This window comes from Sarcophilus harrisii, chromosome 2 (assembly GCF_902635505.1).
Source record: "Sarcophilus harrisii chromosome 2, mSarHar1.11, whole genome shotgun sequence".
Taxonomy (NCBI): Eukaryota; Metazoa; Chordata; class Mammalia; order Dasyuromorphia; family Dasyuridae; genus Sarcophilus; species Sarcophilus harrisii.
This window is the reverse complement of record NC_045427.1, coordinates 286745137-286757383: the sequence shown is the minus strand read 5'-3', so window position 1 is coordinate 286757383 and position 12247 is coordinate 286745137. Positions and strand designations below refer to the sequence as shown.

The window sequence follows — 12247 nt, the reverse complement described above, 5'->3', positions numbered from 1 at the left end:
ATAGTACACAAAAGGCAAAGCAGACCTGAAAAGAGGCAGCCTGCCCTAGGACAGGCAGCCAACTGCCAAACTGTCATTTTGTTCAGGGGCTGAACAGAAGGCTGGTGTAATGACAACCACGAAACTCAGTTAAAGTCTGAAAAGGTGACTAATGAGCTCATTCATGCTGGCTATAAATTATTCACTACAACACTGATCCCACTCAAGACAAACAGTAAAGTAAACTTTAAACACAGACATCTCAGGCCTCCTAAGTAGAGCAAGTTCTGTCTGTAAAACTTTTCACAATAAGAGATACTTGTCTTTCTCTATTGTCATTGTCTCCTCTGTACTTGTTTACTTTTTTTTAAACCGCCTTTAATCAAGTTTAAACAGACACAGCTGTTAGGCATTTATTTCTCAGTTGAGCGCCCCCCCCCCCCTTCCCTCCCCATTAGTTATTAGAAGCAATCATGAAGCTCTATATATAGAGGCAAATTATATTCTTTGAAAATTGAAGGCTGACCTTAAAATGAATCCTAGGTCTTCAGAAAGAATATTCATGTGCATTTGGTGGGTGACTGGCAACATTGACACAAAGGGGGGGGGGGTTTAAAACAGAGCATTTATGAAGCTTTAGACGGAGCTCCAGCAATTAACTATTTGCTGCAAAATACCTCTTTCCAACCTGCCTATGTGGGTCATGTTGTGGTTGAGACTGCCAGGAAAACTTATAATTTGCAAAGCAAATCTAAGAAAAAATTCTGACTTGGGGGGCAGTGATAAACAGTTGGGGGGGGGGGGAGAAATCCTGCCACATGGCTGGAAATAACTTTCCATTTCCTGTTTGATATTAGAGACTTTAAACTCTTCTGTTTCTATAAACCATAATATTTGCTACTGATGTTGTTACTAAAAGCAGAAAAACTATTTGCATAAAAAGTCCATGTTTTTAAAAACCTAAGATTTAACTTTCTACCTACTTCCAGGCCAGAAAAAGTCAGACATATCCCCCTCCCAACACACGGTCAGGTCACATGTGCTTTTAACATGCTTATTCTTATTCACTGAATAAGCTACTGCTGGTTATTTTTTCTTAGCATGTCATGCTATATCCACACTAGCTGTGTGACCTCAGCAAGTCACTTAACTTGTCAGTTCTTTATCTGTAAAATTCAGAGGTTGGTCTAGATGGACTGGCCTCTGGGGACTCTTCCATATCTAAATCTACAGATTCGTAATTTGAAGCTAGAAAGGGTATTAGAAATCATCTCAACCGGCTTTCTTATTTTACAAGTGACAAAGCTGAGGTCTCGAGAATTTTTGTGAAATGTGTGAGATGTACGAGATAGAAAATGTATTAAATAGCGGAGCCACAATTCATATGCAATTCATATTACATTGAACCATATTATTCTCCAAAATACATTTCAAAGAACAGTCTCAAGAAAAATCACATAATACAATCATAGAGTAATGGACAAAAGCAAAAGTAAGAAAATGAAAACAAATTTGACTATTGGGGATACCTCTCAAGACCATTATAAGTATGATAGCATTATCACAAATTCACAACTAGTCATATAGTTCAGAGATGTCAAATATGTATTGGCCCACATAGAGTTAACAACATGTCCAAGTGTGGGCCCAAACCAGATTAAAATGTAATTTAGAAATATGTAACAAAATAAATGTAAATATTACATTTTAAAATTAAGTCAATATGGGTACTGGAAGGATCCTTAGGTAGCATTTAGTGGGTCCCATTTCTTTTGAGTTTGACACCACTGATTTAACTCAATCCCCCATTTTTTTTTCTAATAAGGAAACTAAGACCTGCCTCTAAGTCACACAGGTCTTAAGTGGCAGAATTGGGATCTGAAGGTAAATTCTCTGATGTCAAATCCAGCACTCTCTACACTGTACAATGCAAACTGAATGGTCTCCAAGAACTTATATAACATGCATGCAATAATACCAAACAAGGGAATCAAGCCAAGATTGAGACTTTTACTTTAAATCTGATTCATTTTTTCCAAATAAGGACACCCCTTCCACTCTGTTTTCAAATTTGTAGCGCATGAAGTGGAAGCTTCTTCAGTCATTTCAGTCATCTTGAAATGCAAAGTGAATTAAAAAAAAAACCCACAGGAAAGAAGCCTCTTGCAATATTTATAGTAAAGTACTTTGCCACCTACCGACAGCAATCTGGTTTGCCTTCATGTACTATGACTATTTTTTTCTTCCAAGTTCCTCAGTCTAGTAGGAAGTCACTTTTTCCTTTCTCTCTTCTGTGCAGCATTTCAGGGCCCTTTTGACCAGTTGGAAAGTAACTTTTTTTTTTTTTTTTTTTTTTTTTTTTTTTAAATAAAGGCCCAAAGTAATGGAAAAGCCTAAAACAACCTCACATACAAGTCTCAACTTCTCAGGATTTCTCCACCCGACCAGATTCCTGTACTTTCATAGCTAAGGGGTGTTGGCAAAATAGTCTTTGAAAAGACTGTCACATGTCCTGCCCCAATAACCTGTCTAACGAGTGAGTTCACCTCACAGTTCATTGGTGGGAAACCACAGAGCTTCCTGCTGGCCCAGCTCCACACCCAGCTCCTGATTTTCCCAAGGAGGACCCAAAGTGACGTCAGATTTGCCACAGGGAAGACTGATGGCATCTGATTCATTAGAAGCAAAACCAAAAAAGATTTAAGATTTCAAATTTTGAGACTTACACAATTCTGTTTCTAGAATGCCAGAGCTCAAATCAGAATGGCCATTAGATGTCATCTCACTGTCTAACCTTCTCAAATTACAGATGAGGAATATAAAGATCAAACAGGTAAATGATTTGACCTCAGATTTTCCCGGGACCTTCCACCTTGACCTATTTCTTTCCTTTGGAGGAAAGGGAGGAGAAGGAAGATGAAGAAGATATTTATATAGCGCTTTGAGGTCCCACATACATTATTTCATTTAAGCCCCCCATTAATAATAACCCCATTAAGAACAATGCTACAGATATTAGTAATATCACTTTACAGAAGAAGAAAATGAGGTTCACAGAGGTTAAAACAACTTGTTCATGGTCACAAGAATTACTGTCAGAAGCATTATTTAAACCTAGTCTCGCACTCGTTTACATTAAGCAACATGGCTTCCTCCTATTACCTTCTACCTTGTACCACACCTATGAAGTAATGTTTGTAATGCACGTTGTAAATTTATACTGTGTGTCCCAAAGTTTTAGAATGGTTTTAAGTGATTAAAAGTTGTAGGGTATCCCAAAAATCTTACTGCAGTTTTATGCCATTAAAAATGCTTAAAAATGCCCTAAGAGTTTGGGGGCATTTTGCATAAACTTGAGTTTGAATAAAGTTAACATTACTAATATACGAGCTAAATCTTTCCCAGTAGTTTGTAAGTTCTTCGAAGGTAGGGGCTATGCTTTTCATCTTTCCACTTACATATAGTGGGCCCTTAATAGATGCTTAGATCATGCAATTAGTCCGTAGCCAAACTCTCAATCCAGGGCTCTGTTGTATAGTCAAGATGACTGAAAATGACCTGTTGCTCATACTATTACTCAGTGTGTCTAGTTTGTACCTCTGCAGCATATTTTCAGAAAAGGCTAAGAGTTGCTTTTCTATTCACTAGATTAACTCCTTATGCAAATGTGGAAATCCATAGCCATTAGTTAAATCCATAAACATTCAAAGTGCAAACATACACACACATAAGTGGCAGTGAAGCAATTATCTTAGTAGTACACCAGGGGGATGCTTCTATTTGAGTCAAATGGCAGAGTGTTTTTAAGAGCTTGTGACAGTGGAGGAAAAAACTTCAGGGTTGATGTATATTTGTTATATCTCTAAAATGAATCCCAGTCCTCTTTGCCAGGGCCTGTATGTGCTGTATTTCCCTAGAATTCATTTTCAGTTGGAACAAAATGCTGTTGAGTTACAAAGAAAAGATATTCCATCATGCTTCTTCTGTCCTCTATCTTTGTCTCTTTGAAAGTGTGTCCATATTTTAAAAGATCTAACTTAAATGTATCTTGGTCAATTCATTTTCCCTCTTTGAATTCTGATTTCTTCCTCTATAAAATGGTGCAACAGAAATAAATGAACTGTAAGGCCTCTTCCAGTTCAAATGTTTAGATGTCATGTTTCAATATCCTTTCTGGTTCTGATGATTTATATTTTATGTTCTGATGCCCCTACCAGGTCTAACATTCTATGTTCTGAGTCTCTTGAGATCTAATATGATGTTTTATCTTGTAACATTCTATGAGTTGAGGTCCCTTCTATTTGTGACATTCTATTATTCTGTAGACAAAGCTGAAGACTCACTTTATAAAAGGCCAATAAACAAGTATACATTAAACATTCATTCTGTGCAAAAGTGATGAAAAAAACAATAATAATATAAAAATAAGAAGAAAGAAAATGATCTTATAAATCTCCTTCCTGGAACAATGGGAAATGAGATTGTAAATAAAAATAAGTTGAAGAAAGATTCAAATAAATTCTGGGCAACATATCCATGATGAGTTATCAAGGAAAAAAAGATCATGGTACAGTAAAAAGAATGGTAGAGGTGGACTTGAAGGGGCTGGGTTAAATTCTAGATTTGATTTTTATTACTGTAACCTTGAACAACTTATTTAATATCAACTGTTTCTCCAATTGTAACATAACAGAGTTGAATTAGGCAATTTTAAAAGTTTTACCTCAGCTTTAATTCCTATGAAATTTAAGCTATATCCTTTTGGAAGGCTTTCCCACCAATATCTCTCACCAGATGAAAATGATCTTTTCCTTTAGACCTCAAATATTTATTTATATACTAATACTCAATTTTCCATTATGAATATTGAGGTATGGATGTGTTTTACAGCTTTCCACACATACACACACATAGACACACACAGTTTTAAATTCCACATGGCAAATGCCCTACATAATTTAATGTTTTTATATACCCTTGTAGATCTGGGATAGACAGTACAAAAAAATGAGTTGGGTCCAGAGTAGAAAAGAAGGTGAAGAAAAGACTGAATTGTCTTCAGGAAATTGCAAAGCTCCTCTAATGACCTCAAACTTCCTATGAAATCAAAGGCCTATTTTTTAAAAAAATACTAACTACTGGCATTGCTATACGGCAGCAGGGTATGGAATAGTACTACTTCCAAAGTACTAAAAAATTATTATTGTAAAATAGGACAATGGATAGACATATAGATGTGAGCTGACTGCAACATATAACCAAATATTACCTCATTGGATTTGTTAGAACAAGGTGACTAGCCAGAACTCTGATATACTTGCTCAATGTCAAAAGAAAGCAACAGTAATAAAAATTACTATAATAATAATAGTAGCAGTAATAACAACAACAACAACATTTATATAACATTTCAAAGTTTACAAAGCTCCTCATAAAAATCTCATTTCATCTTCATGGCAACTTTAAGGTTTTTTTTTTTAAGTTATTCCCACTTTCTTGATAAAGAAACTGAGGCATAGGTTAAACTACTTTCCAGGGGTGACATTGAGACCAGTTTTGAATAGAGTTCAATACTACCTATGTTACCTTAAATCTCCAGGAACACTGGGTGAATTCCCTATGGAAAACAGGGGAGGATATGGACTCTAGATGGATAAGTTGGAAGGTGAGGATAAGCAGTTAAGATTGGGTGGTAATTTGCATCCAATCATAGATCCATACATTTAATAGATCCCTCAAGGAACTTACATTCTACTGGGGATGACAACATAATCAGAGACAGAACTTAGTTAGTTATTGTTTTTTGTTCTTGAAGAGGACCAAAATGACATCACCATGTTAAGAGTCAAGTTAGTGTGTCCAAATGTGGCTAATCAGATCAATATGATATTGGAGTGCTCTGCCACAGGTGGGGCACAAATAATCCCAATGAACATCTGGGGTGGATTCTCTAACTTTGCATACCTCACATTTCTTCTGGGTTAATTCAATTCTACTTTGCATATAGATATAGCATCTTTTTCTGATGAGGGCACACCATGCTGGGCAGTCCTATGCCAGTGTTTCCCATGTCATACAATCAATTCTAAAATTCTTAGGAGCGACCTTAAACATAGCCTTATATTACTTTTTCTGACTACCTTTCAAGAGCTTTCCCTGTGAGAATTATCCAAGAAAGGCAAATAGGTGGGAGGCTAACTAGCTACTAGAGACAATCAAGAAAGGTTTCACATAGAAGATATCCTATCTTGAAGAGTGTTTTGAAAGAAACAAGGTAAAAATGCCTTCCAAGTCAGTGCAATAGTTTAGAATTCATTCCTGTAATAGACTCCCTCTCCAAATTCACCTATTATAATACCTCCTCTCCCCTTTCTCAAATTCTAACTCAAGTCTCTGATTCTTCAAAAAACTATCCTTGAAGGAAAGGGACCCATATGTGCAAAAATGTTTGTGGCTGCCCTTTTTGTAGTGGCAAGAAAATGTAAAGTGAGTGGATGCCCATCAGTTGGAGAATGGTTGAATAAGTCATGATATCTGAATGTTATGGAAAATTATTGTACTATAAGAAATGATCAGGATGATTTCAAGGAGGTCTGGAGAGACTTACATGAACTGATGCTAAGTGAAATGAGCAGAACTGGGAGATCATTGGACACAGCAACATTAATATTATCAATTCTGATGAATGTGATTCTTTCCAACAATGAGACAACTGATGCCAGTTTCCAATGATCTTGTGATGAAGAGAACTATCTACACCCAGAGAGAGAACTGTGGGGATTGAATGTGGATCACAACATAACATTCTCACTCTTTTTGTTGTTGTACACTTACATTTTGTTTTCTTACTCATTTATTTTCCTTTTTGATCTGATTTTTCTTGTGCAGCAAGAGAATTGTATAAACATGTTTACACATATTGGATTTAACATATAGTTTAACATGTATAACATATATTGGATTTCTTGCCATCTAGGGGAGGGGGTGGGAGGAAGGAGGGGAAAATCTGAAACATAAGGCTGTGGAAGGGTCAATGTTGTCAAATTATCCGTGCATATATTTTGAAAATAAAAAGCTTTAAAAATAAAAAAATAAAATAAAAATAAATTTAAAAAAAACTATTCTTGATCCCTTCTCTCCCAAATTCATGATGAGAAGGATCTCTTACTCCTCTAACTTCTCATAGCACTTTTCCCAGATCTAATTCTCTTTTCTAACTAGAATATATGTTCTTTAAGAAGAGGGTCTGTGTCATATCAAGCCTCTTATTCCCCAGAGAAATTTTTGTTAAATTAAATTGGCTTGCTCAAAGTTCATTATATTGGGAACTCCTTTGATGGCAAGGAGTTTGCCTTTTTTTGTATGCCCAGAGCTTTGTATTGTACCTAATTCGGCATAAGCCTTTAATAAATGTTTATTGACAACTAATTACTTAGTGTTATAATGAACTATAATGCCAGCTTTGCTCCTTGCTCTTAGATTCAAATTTAGGTCTCTTTACACTAACAATTTTCTAAAATATAGTATTTAATAGTGCTTCAGTGTTCGTATTTTGCCTCAGAAAACTGAGACAAAAATATATTAAGTGACCTATGGCAGACTCAAACTCAGATCTTCCTTACTCCAAATGTAGCACTCTACATAGACGTTGTAACACCTAGAACTAGGCTACCTACAGATAAGCTTTTGCCAGCCTTTAACTAAGTCTAAAATATTGTGAAATATTTAACAAAATAAGTAAAAATATAATAGAACATTGATAATATTAATATGTGATTTGTATAGTCAATGTGCACATAACACGTTTATATTTCTTTTTAAATTTTCCACCCCTCTTTAAAGAATCCTAAAGTTTCAAATAAAAACTTCAATCAATAATTTCAGTAAAGTAGCAAGATATAAAACATACCAATAAAACACATCAGCCTCTTTGTATATCACCAACAAAACCTAGTAGGGAGAGATAGAAAAAGAAATTATCTACAAAATAACTAGCAAATATAAAAATATGGGAATTCATATACTAAGACATGAACAAAACTTATACAAGTAAATAAACTCTTTACTTATAGGAATAAAGATAAATAATTGGAGATAGATGGATTGTTCATAGTTGTGTCCTTCCAATATTATAAAACATCAATACTACTTAAGTTAATTTAATATACTGCCTCATCAACCAAACTTCCTGAGTATTATTTTAAAGAATTAGAAAAAAAAATGACAAAGTTCATATGGAGCAAAAAAAAAAAGATCAAGAACCCTAAGGTAAATAATAAAAAAAAGTGGAAAGGAAATGAGCCAAAAATAATCATCCAAATTATTTGCTACTTGTTTTTAAAAAAAATAACAGTTGATCAACAGAACAAATTATGTACTGAAAAGCTAAAAAGCAATCACACATATTGGCAGGGTATTCAATAAAAACAAAGATTTATACTACTGGAGTAAGGATTTACTATTTAACAAAAACTTCAAGGAAAATTGGAAAACAGCCTATCAGAAATTAGGTAAAGACTAGCATCTTATACCATATATCACAAAAAGCTTCAAATGGATACAGGATCTAGATATAAAAGATCATTTTATAATTGAATAAGAGGAGCAGAAAAGAAGATATGTCTCAGTAGTATCAATGAGAAAACTCCTGACTACTCAAGCTAAACTGTAGAAAATAATATTGATAAGAAGGGAAAAAATCATTAATTTTCATTACATAAAATTGAAAAACCTTCACATAAACAAAAGAAGCCAACAATTGGGGGGGGGAGAATATTTGCAAATTTCTTTGGAATTTTTACAAATATATATTAACAGCAATCATTTTCCAACAAATAAATGGTCAAAGAATATGAAATATAATCAATTGTCTTAGGAAAAAAAATTCTCTAGATCAATAATGGTACTTTTGTTGGCACCCTAACTCACACTGTAAATTGCAAAGGAAGTGGGTGAAAAAGAAAGTTATGTCTGTGGTTTATTTGTTGAGAAACTCTCAGCTACCAACAAAGACCTTATTCCACAACTATTATAAAAGTCTATCTTTGGTCTATGTTAAGGCTAGATCCCACCAAGAAAAAATTAAACCATGTTCCTCTTCAAATGGCCACAACATTAGTATAGAATATTACCTTGACCTGGTGCCCTTAGAAAAACAAGTCTTTTCAGATCCACAATAGATGAAAAATGAAGATAAATTTTAGGTGGGGAAAGGAAGAGAATAAGCATTTATCAAACACTTATGTGCCCATCACTGTATGAAACAATTTATAGATACTATTTCATTTGATTAAAAAAACTCACAACTGTTACTACAATTAAGGAAACTGAGGCAGAGGGTAACTTGTTCAGGGTCACACAGAAAGTAAGTATTTGGGACCTGATTTGAACTTAAGTTCTCCTTAATCCAGACCCAGTTCTCTATGGCCATCTAGTGACCTTTCATCCAAGTTTTGGAGTTGAAAAGTCCTTCTCACTTACTTCAGAGAAATAACAAGTCCAGAAAATTTCTAAGGCTTTGTCTCAGGAGTTTTGCTATAAATTCCCCCCCACCAAGATCATTCCCTTTCACTCTCTCCACCTTTAAATTCAGATGAATTATTTGCCAATTCCAATACATAACATTCCATCTCTGCTTTATAAATGCCAAACTCCCTTTATAAATTGCTTCAGAACAGGGACTATTCACTTATTATTTTTTGGATTCCCAGGAATCAGAACAGAATCTGAAACATAACAGACACTTAATAAATGAGTATTGAATAAATGACTTAAGAGAAAGTCAGCTTTAGTTCAAGATTTAATCTAAACAGGGAGGACTAACTATTGTTCAATATTTAACACCTACCAGGGGGAGTTCCTTGTAACACTAACCAACTAACCCCCCAATATCTGCAAAATCAAGTATCTAATAAGAGAAGATGAGTCTGAGTAAAAAAGTCTAGCAACTGACATAGAAAGTCTCCTATGGCAGTCTTGGTATTGCCACAGTTAATACTTTGGTAGACATCCAAGATGCTGCCCAATCAACTAATAGGTTTTCTTTCTTTTTTTTATTTTTTAATAGTATTTTATTTTTCCCAAATACAAACAAAGATAGTTTTAAACATTCACCTTTGCAAAAGCCTGGGTTCCAAATTTTTTCCCTCTCCCCCGCCTCCCCTAGACAGCAAGCAATCAAATATAGGTTAAACATGTGCAGTATTTCTAAACACATTTCCATATTCATCATGGACAGCTTTTCTTTCTAAGATACCTTTTTTCCCCTCCTTATTTAGGATTGAATTCAAACAAGAACTCACACATACAATAATTTCTCAAACTCCCAACATAGATCTTAGTTCTCATTCATTATCTGTTGTTAGTCTTCATTTTGGAAGGGCCAACTGCATTTCCCATTGCTTCTTAACAAAGTTATGTTGTAGAGCGGAGAAGAATCCTTACTACATGTGTGACCCTGGGCAAATCACGTAATTGGGGCTCAGTCTCATGTGTTGAATTAGGAGATTGGACTATATGAACTCAATGGGAGTCCACTCCTGCTCAAAATCTATAATCCTATGAGTCTAGTGTCCTTTTATTCTTAATGTAACAGTGCCCAATTTCTATTTATACAAACTATAGATATTTTTTAAGGTCTAACACATTTCCCACACCCTCCTGAAGCTACACACAGAATAACTGAATTTAAGCCTTGGAAGGAAACTTAAAAATCATCTAATTCAGATTTCATTTGACACTCAAGAAAATGGAGGCCCAAAGAGATTAAGGAATTTATCCAAAGCTACATAATTAGGTACAGGATTAGTACTAGAAACCAAGTTACCTAACCTCAGATCAACACAGAGCGCCACAAAGGTCTTATCCCAGTTTTAAGCTATTAAAGCACACTTTTGAGTTTTAGTAGCTTAAAACTACAGTAAGACTTTTTTTTTTTTTTTTTTTTTTTTTTTTTGTACTTTCCTATTCTCTGGATTCCTTTTGGGGCAGCCTAGGAGTACAGTGGCTAGAGAATTGTGCTTAGAGATAGGAAGGCTTGAGTTCAAATTCAGCCTCAGACACATTATTTCTATGAGCCTGAGCAAGTCCCTTAATTTGTCTGCCTCAGTTTACTCAAGTATAAAATGGGAATAATCCCAATACCTACTTCCCAAGGTTGTTAAATCTTTCAGCTGTGTCCTCGTGACCCTGTTTGGGATTTTCTTGGCAGAGATATTAGAGTAGTTTGCCTTTTCTTTCTACAGCTAATTTTATAGATGAGGAAACTGGGGTAGAGAGGTTTAAATGATTTGTCCAGGTTCACATGGCTAGGAAGTATCTAAAACCATATTTGAACTCAGGAAGATGAGTCTTCCTGACTCCAAGCCCAATGATCTATCCCAGAGTTGTGAGAATTGGATGAGATAATTGTAAAGAATTTAGCATGATACCTAGCACAGAACAGGTGCTTTTAAAATGTTTGCTTCCTTCCTTATTCCTTCCAAATTATTGCTATTATCACCAAATTTAGCATTAAATTCAAGTGATCTTTTTTTTTTCTCCAAATGATTCCTGCACTGGTCTTTCTTCATCAGAAAGTCCTAACTCTTTTCAAGAGATTTGATTGCCCAGATGAGGAAATTAAGGCAAATAGGGTTACATGACTTGCTCAGGGTCACAAAGCTAGAAATTGTCTAAGGGTGGATTTGAACTCAGAACTTTCTCACTACAGAACCTGTACTCTATCTAGTGCCTCCTAGCTGCCCTTTCAATAATAGTTAACATTTATCTAGCACTTACTTTGTTTCAGGTAATGTGCTAAATACTTTACAAATGTTATTTCCTTTGATCTTCACAACAACCCTCAGCTTAAAAAGGTCAACGTCTCCCATTTTATCTAGGACCATCTCCAGTCATCCTGATCTATATCTGGCCACTGGACCCAGATGGCTCTGGAGGGGAAAGTGAGGCAAGTGACTTTACACTGCTCTTCTTCACTTAAATCCAATTCACTTACATGTCACGGCATCACCTTCCTGATGCCAAGGTCTTCTTGGCAAAACAACAATGGATAGCTAGGTGACAGTGAATAAAGCACTGGACCTGGAGTCGGAAAATTTGAGTTGAAATATGACTGTGTGATCTTGGGAAAGTAACTTAAGCCTGTTTGCCTCAATCTTCTCATCTGTAAAATGAGCTGGAGAAGAAAATAGCAAATAATTCCATTTTCTTTGCCAGGAAAATCTCAAATGGGGTCAGACACAACTGTGAGATATGACTGAATAATAAC

General features: G+C 35.2%; 1 protein-coding gene across 9 annotated transcripts in view; it reads right to left on the bottom strand.

The window, feature by feature from the left end:
• FOXN3 (forkhead box N3) overlaps positions 1-12247 on the bottom strand; it is a 493255-nt gene that overhangs the window by 295050 nt on the left and 185958 nt on the right. For 5 of the 9 annotated variants that reach the window (XM_031952377.1, XM_023501551.2, XM_023501557.2 and 2 more), the window contains one exon: positions 7889-7929. The exons of 3 other annotated variants lie outside the window; for them this stretch is intronic. The gene's annotated coding sequence lies outside the window, so the exon portion shown is untranslated. Of the gene's footprint in view, positions 1-2177; positions 2326-7888; positions 7930-12247 lie in introns of those variants that run through there. One more of the 9 variants, XM_003756177.4, reaches the window with a different exon arrangement.